Raw genomic sequence first — 15,575 nt, forward strand, 5'->3', positions numbered from 1 at the left:
AATGCGGTTGTAAAGGTCGAGGAGCCGTCGCTGGCAGTCCACTGAAAGGTGTTTCAGCATCTGACAGTGTATGCTATCTGGCCCAGGAGCGGTATCAGGACAAGCGGCGAGGGCACTGTGAAATTCCCACTCACTGAATGGAACATTGTAGGATTCAGGATGGTGGGTGCGAAAAGAAAGGCTCCGACGTTCCATCCGCTCTTTAATGGAGCGGAAGGCCAGTGGGTAATTGGAAGAAGCGGAACTCAGAGCAAAATGCTCTGCCAAGCTGTTGGCAATTTCGTCGGGGTCTGTACAAACTGTTCCATTCAGTGAGAGCGCAGGGACGCAGACAGGGGTCCGATAGCCATAGAGGCGTCGGATCTTGGCCCAGACCTGCGATGGAGAGACATGGAGGCCAATGGTGGACACATACCGCTCCCAGCACTCCTGCTTGCTTTGGCGAATAAGGCGGCGGGCCCGCGCATGCAGCCGTTTGAAGGTGATGAGGTGTTCAATGCAGGGATGTCGCTTGTGACGCTGTAGCGCCCGCCGGCGATCTTTAATCGCTTCAGCGATCTCAGGCGACCACCAAGGCACAGTCCTCCGCCGAGGGGACCCAGAAGAACGGGGAATGGCCGATTCTTCGGCAGCAACGATGCTGGTGGTGACTGACTGAACCACCGCATCAATGTCGTCATTAGATAGAGGCTCAATAGCGGCAATGGAGGAGAACAAGTCCCAGTCAGCCTTATTCATAGCCCATCTGCTGGGGCACCCAGAAGAGGGACGCCATGGCAGTGACAGAAAGATCGGAAAGTGGTCACTACCACACAGGTCGTCATGCACACTACATTGGACAGACAGTAAGAGGCTAGGGCTGCAGATCGAAAGGTCAATGGCGGAGTATGTGCCATGCGCCACACTGAAGTGTGTGAAGGCACAATCATTTAAAATCGAAAGATCGAGCTGCGCCAATAAATGCTCGACGGTGGCGCCTCGACCTGTTGCCACTGACCGACCCCACAGAGGGTTATGGGCATTGAAGTCGCACAGTAACAAGAAAGGCGGTGGCAATTGGGCCATCAGCGCAGCCAAGACATGCTGCGCGACACCACCATCCGGTGGAAGGTAAAGACTGCAGACGGTAACAGCCTGTGGCATCCACACCCGAACAGCGACAACCTCTAAAGCTGTCTGTAGAGGGACAGACTCGCTGTGAAGAGAGTTAAGGACATAGATGCAGACGCCACCAGACACCCTTTCATAAGCTGCCCGGTTCTTATAATAACCCCAATAGCCACGGAAGGCGGAGGTTCGCATTGCGGGAAACCAAGTTTCCTGAAGAGCAATGCAGAAGAAAGGGTGAAGGCTGATAAGTTGTCAGAGCTCAGCTAGATGGTGGAAGAAACTGCTGCAGTTCCACTGGAGGATGATATTGTCCATGTCTGAGAAAGGCGTGACGGGACTGGGAAGGCAGATTACGCCGCTGGGTCACCTGCTGCCTCCGATTGAACACCTGTGCTAGTGCTATCCATTGTGTCTGAGGGACCGGCGAGATCGAGGTCCTCAGCGGACGCCAGAATCTCCACCTCGCCCTCAGACGCAGAGTGGGAGAGTTGCGGTGGGGTGGGTGCCACCGCGAGTTCCTTGGGCTTAGAGCTCTTCTTCTTAGATTTCTCACGCTGCTCCTTGGGTTTCACTGGCTGGGAGGGCTTCACCGATTCAGTCTCCGGAACTGAGGAGGATTGAGAAGCACTACGACCAGCCGATTGTGGGCACTTACGCCACTGTCGGTCGTCAGCCTTCCCGCTGGTGGAATCCTGGGAAGGGAGGGACCCAAGGGACCCCTTGCGAGCGTGAGAAGCCGAAGAAGTTGGACACTTCTCCGGCTTAGAAGCAGGGACGGACGTCCCCGATGGGTGGTATTGTGTTGCTCCTGAGGTAGGTGGTGCAGGAGCAAGGAGGAGTTGTACTACTCGTCGATCCGGCCGGAATTCGCAAAACTGATGGGGCTAGCACAGGTGTTGTAGCAGCGGCGTAGGAAGATGTCAGCCTCACAGGATGTAATCGGTCGTACTTCTTTTTGGCCTCAGTATAGGTCAGTCGGTCCAGGGTCTTGTATTCCATGATTTTGCGTTCTTTCTGGAAGATTCTGCAGTCTGGCGAGCAAGGTGAATGAGGCTCTCCACAGTTAACACAGATGGGAGGCGGGGCACATGGCGTATCGGGATGAGATGGGCGTCCGCAATCTCGACATGTGAGGCTGGAAGTACAGCGGGAAGACATATGGCCGAACTTCCAGCACTTAAAGCACCGCATCGGGGGAGGGATATAGGGCTTGACGTCACAACGGTAGACCATCACCTTGACCTTCTTCGGTAATGTATCACCCTCGAAGGCCAAGATGAAGGCACCGGTAGCAACTTGATTGTCCCTTGGACCCCGATGAACCCGCCGGACGAAATGAACACCTTTACGCTCTAAGTTGGCGCGCAGCTCGTCATCAGACTGCAGAAGAAGGTCCCTATGGAAAATAATATCCTGGACCATATTTAAACTCTTATGTGGCGTGATGGTAACGTTAACATCCCCCAACTTGTCACAAGCAAGTAACCTGCGTGACTGGGCAGAGGATGCTGTTTGTATCAGGACTGACCCAGAGCTCATTTTGGACAGGCCTTCCACCTCCCCAAACTTGTCCTCTAAATGCTCTACGAAGAACTGAGGCTTTGTGGAGAGAAAAGACTCCCCATCAAATCTCGTACATACTAGGAACCGGGGCAAATAACTGTCACTGTTTTCTGGGACTTACGCTCCTCCCACGGTGTGGCCAGAGAGGGGAACGTTTTCGGATCGTACTTCTCAGCATTAAATTGAGCCCGAGAACACTTAGAGACTGCTGGCGGCTGACCGCCAGCGAGAGATGATGTACCACGCTTCATTGCGGGTCATCCGCCCTGATGCCACCTACTCCGACCAAGGGCCCTCCCCACGGGCGCCACCCAGCCTCAGCAAGAGCCACCTGGCAGGGTGGCCGTTGCCGGGAGTCCCGATACCCCAGTAGGATAGGCATCTACTCCTTGGCATACGTGGGGAGTTGACGGCGCAGGCGTCAGTAGAGCGATCCCTGTGTTGTCAGGGGGCTACAACCAACAGGGTACATGGCGGCCCCACCACAACGGACTGGCTACCGTGCTGGATGTTAGGTGACATGTGGTCCATTGTCGTCGTCAGTGCAGAAAGTGGCACTGCACAGCGCAAGGTGGAAAGTGCACGCGGGAACGTACCCATGCCCAAAAGATGGAGAGCGGGCAGCACGGCAACGCAACGACAAATAAGCTGGCGAAAGGTCTGATCGCAAGATCGACACAATGCACCAAGTAAGGCGCCCTTCCCCAATTGGCTCGCTCTTCGGAAGAATTTTGAGATATGGAGGTCAGACCCAACAGGGGACCATCACATAAGGCCGAAACGTTTGAGCCTCCTTTTAGTCGCCTCGTACGACAGGCAGGAATACCGCGGGCCTATTCTTACCCCCGAACCCGCAGGGGGGGACAAAGAATTGGCTAGGAACCATTTATTAATGCCCATGAAAATTCTAAGACTACACTTTATTTGCTATTTATTGCAATGTGTGTAACAACTGCAAACAAAATAAACTTGGCATCTGGCAATGTTACTGACGAAAGGGCCCTCAGTCATTTGTTCTCAGATGGACAAGACGTTAACTGTATATTACCCTTCCTGACTTTTGGGAATGCTTTCAAAAGTGAAACTTGACACTATTTCTCTCTCTCTCTCTCTCTCTCTCTCTCTCTCTCTCTCTCTCTCTCTCTCTCTCTTTTCTGAAACAAAGGCTTAGCTCCAGTCTATTTCGACCACTCACTATATGTTCCACTGATAAATGAATGGTTACACAATTAGTTTAATATGCTACTAAACTCAGAAGCAGAATAACTTTACTGAAATTTTACCATACCCAATAGATTCTTTTTTTTATTATTTTAAAGATTTTATGATGGACATTACTTCTGCTTGGGTTGCGAGGATGATACTCACGTTTGTGAAGTTGTGAGTGCAGTCTTTGTTTGGGATACTCCATGGCAACATCTACTGAACCTTTCAATCCCATCTTTTTAGTAACAGTTGTGAAATGTCTGTTAAAAAGTTTTTCAACACTGCAACCATCTGTTACCAATATATCGTTCACTCTTAATGCTATTTACCCCTCTTCATGTGGTTCTAGGCGCTTCAGTCCGAAACCGCGCGATTGCTACGGTCGCAGGTTCGAATCCTGCCTCGGGCATGGATGTGTGTGATGTCCTTAGGTTAGTTAGGTTTAAGTAGTTCTAAGTTCTAGGGGACTGGTTACCTCAGATGTTATGTCCCATAGTGCTCAGAGCCATCTGAACCAGCCCTCTTCATGTCTGGCTCTACCAGTCTCCTGCTTCACTATATTCCAAATGTCTTTATTTCGATATCTGATGTGATCATCTTGTCCTTGTAGTGTATTTCCTTTGATGTCCGTATTACTAGCTTTAATATTTTGCAGAATGTCTTGTAACGTGCAACAGCATCAGCACATCAACATGAGAACAGTGTCTGACTAACAAATGAAGTTTCCTTTTTGTTTTATGTGATACATTTATTTCTTTAGTAATTCGTCTTAGATACTGTGTAACATCTCTTCTACTGTAAAGTCTTTGCTTTCCATATTTTGGGAGGAGGTCTAGTAAAGATCCATACTTTAAGAGCTATGAGCACGTTTTCATCTTCACTAGAGTGAAACATCCCTTCTACTGAACAATGCTCATGGCTCTATAAGGTATGCATTTTGGATCCCTTGTTTATTAGTCTTTTTTTTCCTAAGGAACCTGTTCCCAAATATCGTCAGTGTGTTTTTGGGACACCCTCTATATCACAGACAATTTTTAAATCACGTCTACTGATGTGAAAGATGTAGCAGTGCTTATGTGTCATGACTACTCACTACCATAAAACAGATAAACGTTTAACATACTTACTTACAAGCTGGCAAAAGGAAATATGACACCAGTTTACACACGCGTGTATAAAAGGCCTGTACATATTGTGGATGCTTCATCTGAATTACAGGGTCTCTGTATATAACAAATATCCTATGATGTATCTGTCTTTGAATATTCAACAGTACGCCTGAAACCTATAGGCTCAAACTTATAAAGAGGGTATAGGATCCTAACTTGAGTAGTTTGAGGTAAGAAACAAACGGTCGGGAATGAATGTTTTTTGTTGACATAGGCATCACACATTTCATAACAATATCTTGAGCTCACAACAACTCTTCGAAGTGATAAACGACGGTCTAAATGTATGATTACAACATAGTCCACAACACAACTGAACTCTTGGTTGAAAACTATTTGGCCCAAGTGCTTTCATACGTTTAGTATTTGGTTACAACTGCTGCTACAACAGCGCTCTCTAGGAGGTATGCTTCAAAAATGGATATTTCGCAGCCCAGTAGACGGGTGTTTACTGATGAATAAAAAAAAATGGTTCAAATGGCTCCGAGCACTATGGGACTTAACATCTATGGTCATCAGTCCCCTAGAACTTAGAACTACTTAAACGTAACTAACCTAAGGACATCACACAACACCCAGCCATCACGAGGCAGAGAAAATCCCTGACCCCGCCGGGAATCGAACCCGGGCGTGGGAAGCGAGAACGCTACCGCACGACCACGAGCTGCGGACTTACTGATGAATCGCCTCCCACACAATCCAATACCATAATTCAAATTCTATTATGTAAAATATTCTTATTCGGGAAACGTGGCCGAGTCTCTGTAGCTTCAACGACCAAATACCTCGTAAATTTTTTTCACACTGTAAAATTCTTGCAGTTTTGATGATAATTATTGTGGTTGTTTGTACATGTTTGGTTTTCTGGGCTCTAAACCTAGCTACACCATACATTAAATGCAAGTTCCATCTTTGATAATTAGTCATGAACTGTTAATAGAGGCAAACTCCATCATGGACCCATGACATGATTATGTACTATTTTTTTACTGTAGCACCTCCAACGTCAATGCGGCAGGCACGAATTTGTAATAAAACAAAGAAGTGCCTCAAACACACCTCGTAACCACTGAAATTGCTTTTGCTGACCAAAGGTTCCATATATCGAAAGTTTTAGTTACCGACTATCAACTACCTGTATGGTTTTGACACTAAACGCATATTTATGGACGCAATGATTTATTCGTAACACGGCAAATCAAAAATGTGCCCAGTGAACAAAGACCAAAACAGGTTTAGGGAATAAAATCGTGTAGTCGCAAATTTTTGCGCAATGTTAGCAGAAAGTGTCCTGAACATATCAAAAATCCTGACCGGTGAGGTGTGACTGTTGGAGTGGAAGATGTTCAACACTTTATGTTTTTCTCGAATAACTCGAAAACCACGGCTTTTGGCGAAAATATTTCACAGAACAAAATTAAACTACACTAAATTAATACATTTTTATTTTTCTCTAGGACTAGTTTCGCCGTTGCAGGGGATGGAAAAATCGTAGATTAGTAAAAATTTTGTTTTAACAGTATAAAATTAATGGTTAAAAACAAATATTAAATGTGTATATAGCTTTTAAGAGTAGTCGAGCCGTATTAATGGATAAGTTATGTTCTGGGGGAGTAACAGGGTTAAGGAGGGGATATATGGGGTAGAAGCACAACGTTCGCCCAATTGTGTTCATGCACTTCCCTCCTCAAACAGTCTGCAAAATGAAGATCGAACAGCTGATTTTCCACTCTATCTATACCACTACACCACAAGAAGCAACTGCAGGGTATCTTGCAAAGTTATGCCGACCCTCCACGTCACGCCATACGAATCACTGGTGTAACAGTACACAGACATGCCTACAGCATGTTTATTTTCTATAAAATGCGTTAACTCTACATGAAATGCTGTTATGATTTACTAGTAACACTAACACAAGAAACTCATATGGGCAGAATCTATGTGTTTAAAAAATTTCCACAGGGAAAATTTATTCTTACTCATTCTGTGAGGTAGCTGTATTATTCTTCTGGGAAAGGTAACTTCTTCCCTCACTACTGCTCAATTTTCGGTTTACAGAAAATATATCATCCAGGTGGGTGTGAATGTGTCTTTTGTGAGTAAACAAAATAACTTCAGTGAGCTCATGTTTATATAGTGGAGTTATTTTCGGCTTATTGAGTGAGTGCTTATTTGCAGTTGTTAAGTGAACTATCATATAAAATAGTTCAACAACTGGAACTGAAGTGTCCGTGCCACGTTAACTTAGTGTCAATGTGTGCTCAGCAATGTCTATGTCACTGTCTCCAATATCACAGTTTGGAAACTTTTCACAGCATGATAGATATATAGTGCATCACCCCAGTCTCAGCTTTATCAACATCTGAAGAGAGACAGAGGCTTAAATTGGATGCCTCTACAAAGCAAGTAGGTTACCTAGGTGTTATACAACTTCAGAGACTTCAATACAAGTCAATCCCATTCCATCAGACACATTCACACCCACTTGGATGATATACTGTGGATGTGTGGCAAGGGTCTCCACTCAGTGCAGCCCACTCTACAAGTACCAGCAGTTCCTGAATGGAGAGTATGTATGCAGCCTACTAGTAACAATGGTGAAAGAAGTGCGTTAACTTTCCGATCATTCATTAATTCAACACCAAGTTACAACAAAATTATCTGCCTTTACAACATGCTGTCAAATACAGAGAGCAGCAATGCGTCATTTACCAGCCCAGTCCCTTTCCCAACAACACAATGAAGGTCACTGACATCATCACACAAACAAAACACTTCTCAGATATTGTTTAAAGGAACTTATTTTACATCAAATCTCACTTAACAGCTGCAAAAAGGACACAGGGGATAAACTGAAAATGACTCCACTTCATGAAAACCAGCCCAGTAAAGCTATTTTGTCTTCTCATCTAAAAGAACTGGACGGGAAATGCTGGGGCTCTGTACTGAAAATCGAGCAGCACACATGGTGGGGGAAGTTGCCTTTCCCAGAAGAACACTACAGCTGTCATACAGGATGGCTAAAAATCAATTTTCCCTCTAGCAAAGCAGAACAGTGAGCAGAGATTTAAGCCAAGTTCGCACATGCAAAAAGCTTCCCTAAGTGAAATTCCCTAATATTTCCCTGATTTCCATACATGTTTTAGCATTTTTCCCTGACAAATTCTGAGATCTCAGAAATATGTAAGGACTCCTGTATTTCTCCCCATGTGAGCAACGATCTTAAATACTAACATCAACAACTTTTGTAAAGAACTGTTTTTAGATGCAGAAAGCAAGTCAAATGGTTTGTGCATTTCGTTAAGACCACTGTTGTTTTGTTTCAATAAAACGAAACACATCCGGTTACGAAAACACACATTTCCTTGGAGTCGCAAGACAGATTTGAAATACCTTCACTGTTTGATAAATAACACGAAAAAGTCTCTTCAAAGAAGTGTATAAGGCACGGAAGAATTGTGTAAACCGACACTATAGGTGACTGCCAACAAAATGTTTGTTCTACCATGTTTGCTTTTGTTGGATATTACCCACTGTGTTATGTGCAATATTTTGCAGGTATTGTGCGATTTTACTTTGGAGAAATATATGAGTACATAGCATACAAAACCGCCCGCGATTGCCACAATTCTTTTCTTATCGTCCATACATATATGTACACTACTTTCGAAGCGCTAAAATGTACTACAATAAATAAAATGTGTATAAAATGCCGCACTGTACAATGTACTTGTGGTGTGAGGGTCTTAATTCCTGAAACCCATCGCCCGTGGCCTCTGGCGTGCCGAGGAGCCACGGAGTTCTGGGTCCACGGATAAACTAAGAAAATCCGCCGTATTACGCCACACATGGACTGACCGGGCCTGGAGACAGATCGGCGAGACTAGATCCGACGCGCAGGTCCTGCACATTAGGCTAGTTTCACACTAGGCGATTTTCTCCACTGAAGGTCAATGATTTTTGTCGCGCCAGAATTGGAACTCCACGTTGCAAACGGAAGGTGCCACACTGGGCTGTTAATTGTCGCTCCATTAAGTTTCCGCGCGCGACTGTCGCTGTCGAGTGGGTCTGGGTTTATTTTTGGGGCGGCAATAACCGTCGGCATCCCTGCCACACGAGACTGTTGTTATCACCAGTCGCGCAGCAGCCACAAGGATACTGCACTCATTTCTGTTTCGTCTGTGTATGGCAATGTCCAAAAACACTGTAGACGTCGTTCCAAAGGATCATTTGGACAGTGAACTGACAATAATTGAGGTGGAGAAATATTCCTGTCTCTAAAACAAAATCGCAAGATTATAATGATCGTCTGCTGACGACAGAAGCATGGAAGAAGGTGTGTGCAGATGTTGTTGGGGCTGAAAAGTGAAACTCGTTATCACTGGATGCACAAAATGTAATAGGTAAGAAGACAGAAGTGCATACTTGTATATAGGAGCATGCAAAGTTTCATAACAATCGGCACAACTTTTGCCTAGACAACTACTAAAAAAGTAATTTTTATTTTTCCTTCTCCCTCTAATAGTTTGACATACATACAAACCTGTTGCGTCAAAAGAATTTAATTGTGTTGAAACTTTGCATGATTAAATATGTTTTAATAGGCATTTTCAGACTATTTTCAGTATTTAAAATGTCAAAAATAAATACTCTGAATTTGTACAAATTTTTCTTACTAATATCTTAATGTAATATTACCTAAGATTAAAAAAATAAGTTATGAGGATACAGTTGGAAAAAATCGAAAACTTATGGTCTTATGGAGTAACTTATTTCAAAAGTTAAAAGGAAAACTACAAAGAGTTGTTTGAAAGAACTGTATTCTTGTGACCATATTCGTAACATTATGTATTTAAGTCACAAACCAAATAGTGTAACATGACAATGTGAACATGAAATGTATCAGCTATTAAGTACAGCTTATGACAAAAATGACATCCCCATCAGACGTCTAGTTATCTTTGCCGACAATGCATGCGATCACTTCCACAGAGCAGAAGTAGTTGCAAAACGTATCTCTAATGTCACAACCACGGTTGCTACCTCGTTGTCCAACGTTTCCTATAGATTCCAGAGAACAAGTTAAATCGTCAAACCAATAGCTATCATGTTTCCGCACAAAGTTAGGCACCACGCAACAAGTTTTTATAATACTTTCAGCCATCTATGGCCCAGTGGAAAATTCTCAGCCTATAGTTAAACACACTCATCGAGAATGTGAGTGATTTTCTAGCAAAAGACCGCAAGCAAGTGTTTATTACGAGCAAAACCTTTGTCACCAATAAATACGAGAGGCACATTTTCATTGTTCGGTTCATTTGTCAAATGTTTGGCGTCTGGAAAAGGTAACCTTCCATTATAAAGTGCTCTTCCGAAGTTAGTTCCTTTTATAATATTTGAATCACCATCGTGTCCATATCATCCTATATTAATGTATCGGAAGCAATAGTCACAATTCGCAACTGCAATACGCACTACGGAATGAATCTGTTTATGATACAAAATTCACTTCCTCTATTCCAGGGCTTCACCAACCGCACGTGCTTACCGTCAATAGCACATATGCAATGAGGAAAATTTGTAAGTTTTCTCAAAATTCAGAGCTATTTCTTGTAAGTCCTTTTTCGTTAGCATTGGCAGTTCCACATTTCTCTGCATATATCTTCAATTATAGATGCAATAGTTGAGCGTCCTAGTAAAAACTCATAGCGCAGAGACTTCATGGAGCATCACGTTCCAAGATACATGTTATAAATGAGTATAAAACACAATATTAGGTAAATGGAAATTAATTAATTTCAGCGAGCAGGTGCAAGAATAATTATTTTTAACGTTCCTACAGGAAAAGTACAAAAACGGTGGAAAAACATGCGAGAAATACAGTGGAAGCCTGAAAGAATTAACAAAAAAAATAAAAAGAGTGGCAGAGCAACGGCTACTAAAAAAACATATGACGACTATAGACGGATGGCTTTCCTGCAAAAAGCCACGGAATTGAAGCAGTAAGTAAAAACTTTCTTCTGCAGTTTTGTAACAAATGTATTTACAATGGACATGGTAGTTAATTACCTACTCAACACAGACTTACTATATACTTATCACATCACACTCATTTGCACAGTACAAAGTGGCGTGGGTTTTTCCAAAAATGTTTCTTTTAATTTTAGGACCTCAGAAAATATGAATGATGCCTCTATTCCTGAGGATGATGAAGCGGAAAAGCATTATGAAGACAGTGCACCGCCACCTAGCACTGCTGCTAAGCCTTCCTCTGCTAGAGCAAATAAAAGGAAACTTCAGAACCCATTTGAAAGAAAGTTGATAGAGTATTGGCGCACAGTTCAACTTGTGCTGTACCACAAAATGATCCTGTTGACTTGTTTTTGACCTTTCTTTTGCCTTACTTAAAAGTAATGACTACCGACGAGAATCTAGACTTTCAAACCAAAACATTACAATTAACAAAATCTTACAGCCGAAAGACTGTAGAGAGCAGCACTGCTACTGACTACTCCATAAATACTGCGTCGTCAAGTACGTCGACATCGACAAGCACACAAAGCCCTAAACTTGAGAGTCCAATAACTTAGTATTCACCAGATACAGGAATGACGGATGAAGACTCGATCTTGTCATTTGAATAGTGTAAAAAGTGATTAGGCAGCACACATGAGCTTGTATGTAAACTCTTTCATTCTAACCTAGTTTATGTTAACGTTAAGTATATGTTCATGTCCATAAATTACTTTATTTAATTAAAAAACGTACCTCAATGTTACTGCAAGTTTTTCTTCTGCACCAACCCAGTCATGTAACTTGGTATCCGTCTTTTGTAAGTTAATTTCTATATTCGAGAGCAGTAAGTCGAAAGTTGCTACGAACATGCGGTAATAACCAATGAATTTCTCCCGATAACTCCTAAGTTTCTTGTGCAACAACACAAACTTTCCTTCACTTGGACGATTCATAATAATTGGATGAATCCATCATTTTCGTTAAGGTTACGCCTTTAGCAGTGTCGAACCACATATAATGCTACTGCAGCTAAATATTTCAGTTTTGAATGACAGGTCGTCATGTATGGTGTTTCTCGTGGCTGGTTGCAACCCAACTGCAGGGACCACCGATTTTTATCGCTTGTGCGGTACACAGTTCCGTCGGCGCGATTATAATCACGTGAAGTGTGGCACCCTAGGCGACTATTTCAGCCGCGATTATTATCGAGGGGAGAAAATCGCCTAGTGTGGTATTAGCCTTAGTGGGAAACGACGGGCTTCAGACGGACAGGCCCGATCCCTTAAGACATAACCGCAGAAATGGCCTGCTGTTTTCGTCCGTTGCAGAAATCCACTCGTGTGGTGTTTCACAGACATCATGTTGATGAAATGAGACCGCTGTTATCAATCCGTACAACAGATAACTTGCACAAATACTCTGAGAATGAATACTAGTGAGGATAAGTAGCAAATCACCGTGAAGATGATTGCTTAGCCTCAGACCTGCACGTAGAAAAGACAATTACACACTCACAACTAAATTTTCAGCTGTAGCTTTTGAGTGATTGTGTGAGTATGTACTTTCGATTTGTGACAGACAACTCGTGCTCACATGACCGCCGTCTCCGGTCGCTGCGTCAACAATCTCTGAGAATGAGATCCAAACAAATCACTCCTCACGCCTCCCTGCCTCTCGTCGGCAGCTGCTAGACTAATGGCAAGAAGTGGTCGCAGCACTGACTGTGAGCTGACGGGGAGTGATACAGCTTGTGGCTTTCTGCAGAAGCACCGTGAGCTATCGTTCACACAGGACGACACAGATTCTATGTAATTGTACGACTTTCAACACAGCGTCAATTGAAATTATATGGGCTGGTATTAATTTTATAGTGCACGTTATGGCATTGGAGCTGCGACAAGAGTTAAATACAAGAAAGACGAAATCCAAATGTTAGATGCGAAAATAGATTTCACGCAGGGATAAATCAGGCTCCAAAAGCACATTTACAGAAGAAATAACACAACTCGAAAATGCTGAATGCTATGGCAAATTAACATCTGTCGTGTATAAACAACATCTGTACACACGTCACTCTTCCAGAACTTTAGAATCTTATTGTTTTCGTTGATCTAGGTATTTCCAATAAAATTTTTATTTCAGCAGCTTCCACATCAAACTCCAGGGCTGTTTCCCGCATAAAATCCACAATTTCTACTGTACTTGGTCCCACAAATCATGAAGTTTATAACACAAGTTTCAGGCGCTGCTGAAGTATACCTGCAGACCACTGTTTTGACTTTTCATCAAAAAAACGAAAACCCACTGAAATCGAATGGAGTACAGCAGCAATTACACCATAACTGCGACAGAGTGCTCATGTTTCGAAATACAGCCACCTGCGAGCAGTGGTGGAAGAAAAGTGGCGTAACGAAGTACAGCCAAGTTGAACTTGTGGCACGACAAAATCTCTCTCAAGTTCTGCCAATGAAAACTGGGAGTTCACACATGCAATTTCATTGCCGTTTCACCATAGCACACTTTTGTTGCATGTGTGAACTCGGCCTTACATAGATTCTGTCCATACGTGTTGCTTGTATTAGTGTTTCTAGTAACTCATATCTGCATTCCGCCGGCCGAAGTGGCCGAGCGGTTCTAGGCGCTTCAGTCTGGAACCGCGCGACCGCTACGGTCGCAGGTTCGAATCCTGCCTCGGGCATGGATGTGTGTGATGTCCTTAGGTTAACAAACTGCCTATTGGCTTTTGTCTCGGGTTCTTCGGCCGACGCTCATCAAATGATTTTTCTGACGTTTCGCCAGCACGAGTGGCTGGCATTGTCAAAGCTTCACCCTCCATTGCCGGTGGTGAAGCTTTGACAATGCCAGCCACTCGTGCTGGCGAAACGTCTGAAAAATCATTAGATGAACGTCGGCCGAAGAACCCGAGACAGAAGCCAATAGGCAGTTTGTCAACAAGTGGCCACGAAAGCCATAACAATTTTGTCCCCTTAGGTTAGTTAGGTTTAAGTTGTTCTAAGTTCTAGTGGACTGATGACCTCAGATATTAAGTCCCATAGTGCTGAGAACCATTTGAGCCATCTGCATGCCATGTAGTGTTAACGCATTTTGTGGAAAATAAACATACCCTAGGCATGACTGCACATTATGTCACCAGTGGTTTATAAGGCATGCTGTGGAGGTCGGTACGACTATGTGAGACACACTGTAGTTGCTTCTTGTGACATTAGTGGGGTACATAATGTCGGGAATCATGTATTCGATATTCAGTTTACAGACCTATGAAGGAGAAAAGTGCACGAACACAACCCGGCGACCCTTGAGCTTCTACACCACACATCCCCCTCTTCTCTCTTTCTCTCTCTCTTCTCTCTCCCTCTCTCCCCCTCCCCCCCCCCCCCCCCCCCCGCCCCTGGTACTTTCAGCCTGTTACACCCCCAGAACAAAATTTATCCCGTAATACGTCTCTACTGCATTTAGATGTGGCGCCCATTTCATATTTGTTTTTAGCACAATTCATTTAAAGAAACAATTTTATATCGCTAATACGAAATTTTTTATAATCTGCAATGTGCAAACTATTTGTCTTAGCGGATAAAATGGATACGGCCTGTTTTGTAGGAAATTTAATGTAGTTCGAGTTTATACTGCGAAAAATTTTCGGTGGGAGCCGCTGTTTTCCGAGTAGAATATAAAAAATGACCTTTAAACGCCCCTCCATCCCAACATTCAAACCCCATTGGTCAGAATTTTTAGTATGTTGTTCACGATACTACCTCCTAGCACTATGAAAAAAAGAGAGAGTATACACATTTTTCCAATTATTTTCCTTTGTTGACTGGACTAACAACACATGTAGATCCATCCATCCATCACATACAGACAGAAGCTGCTCCCATCACAGCAGAGCACCAATCCACTCTCTTTCATGACACTAGAGTGCATTAGAAAATTGCAGCAAAATGCAGGAAGATCCGCAGCGGATAGGCACTTGGTGCAGGGAGTGACAACTGACCCTTAACATAGACAAATGTAATGTATTGCGAATACATAGAAAGAAGGATCCTTTATTGTATGATTATATGACAGCGGAACAAACACTGGTAGCAGTTACTTCTGTAAAATATCATATCTGGGAGTATGCGTACGGAACGATTTGAAGTGGAATGATCATATAAAATTAATTGTTGGTAAGGCGGGTACCAGGTTGAGATTCATTGGGACAGTCCTTAGAAAATGTAGTCCATCAACAAAGGAGGTGGCTTACATAACACTCGTTCGACCTATACTTGAGTATTGATTATCTCAGTAGGTGGGACTATACCAGGCACGGCCTACATCTCAACAGGAAAGGGAAGGGGAAACTGGCTGGGGTAATAGCAGGAAATTTAAGGGGGGGAGGCACTGCCATGAATGGTAAAATACCAGTGGTTACAGGTGTTGGAGCAGCACCTTTTTTAGGATAGGTAAGACAGAAAGATTTCAAGTTCTACGAGAGGTCAGGATTGAAAC

General features: G+C 43.6%; 1 long non-coding RNA gene across 1 annotated transcript; it reads left to right on the forward strand.

Moving 5' to 3' along the window:
* Window positions 1-9,196: 9,196 nt before the first annotated feature.
* On the forward strand, window positions 9,197-11,809 carry LOC124723117. The gene is made up of 3 exons (XR_007006510.1): window positions 9,197-9,454; window positions 10,894-11,053; window positions 11,219-11,809. It is a non-coding gene; the product is annotated as an uncharacterized LOC124723117 (long non-coding RNA).
* The last annotated feature ends 3,766 nt before the right edge of the window (window positions 11,810-15,575 follow it).

The sequence above is a fragment of the Schistocerca piceifrons genome, chromosome X (assembly GCF_021461385.2).
Source record: "Schistocerca piceifrons isolate TAMUIC-IGC-003096 chromosome X, iqSchPice1.1, whole genome shotgun sequence".
NCBI lineage: Eukaryota > Metazoa > Arthropoda > Insecta > Orthoptera > Acrididae > Schistocerca > Schistocerca piceifrons.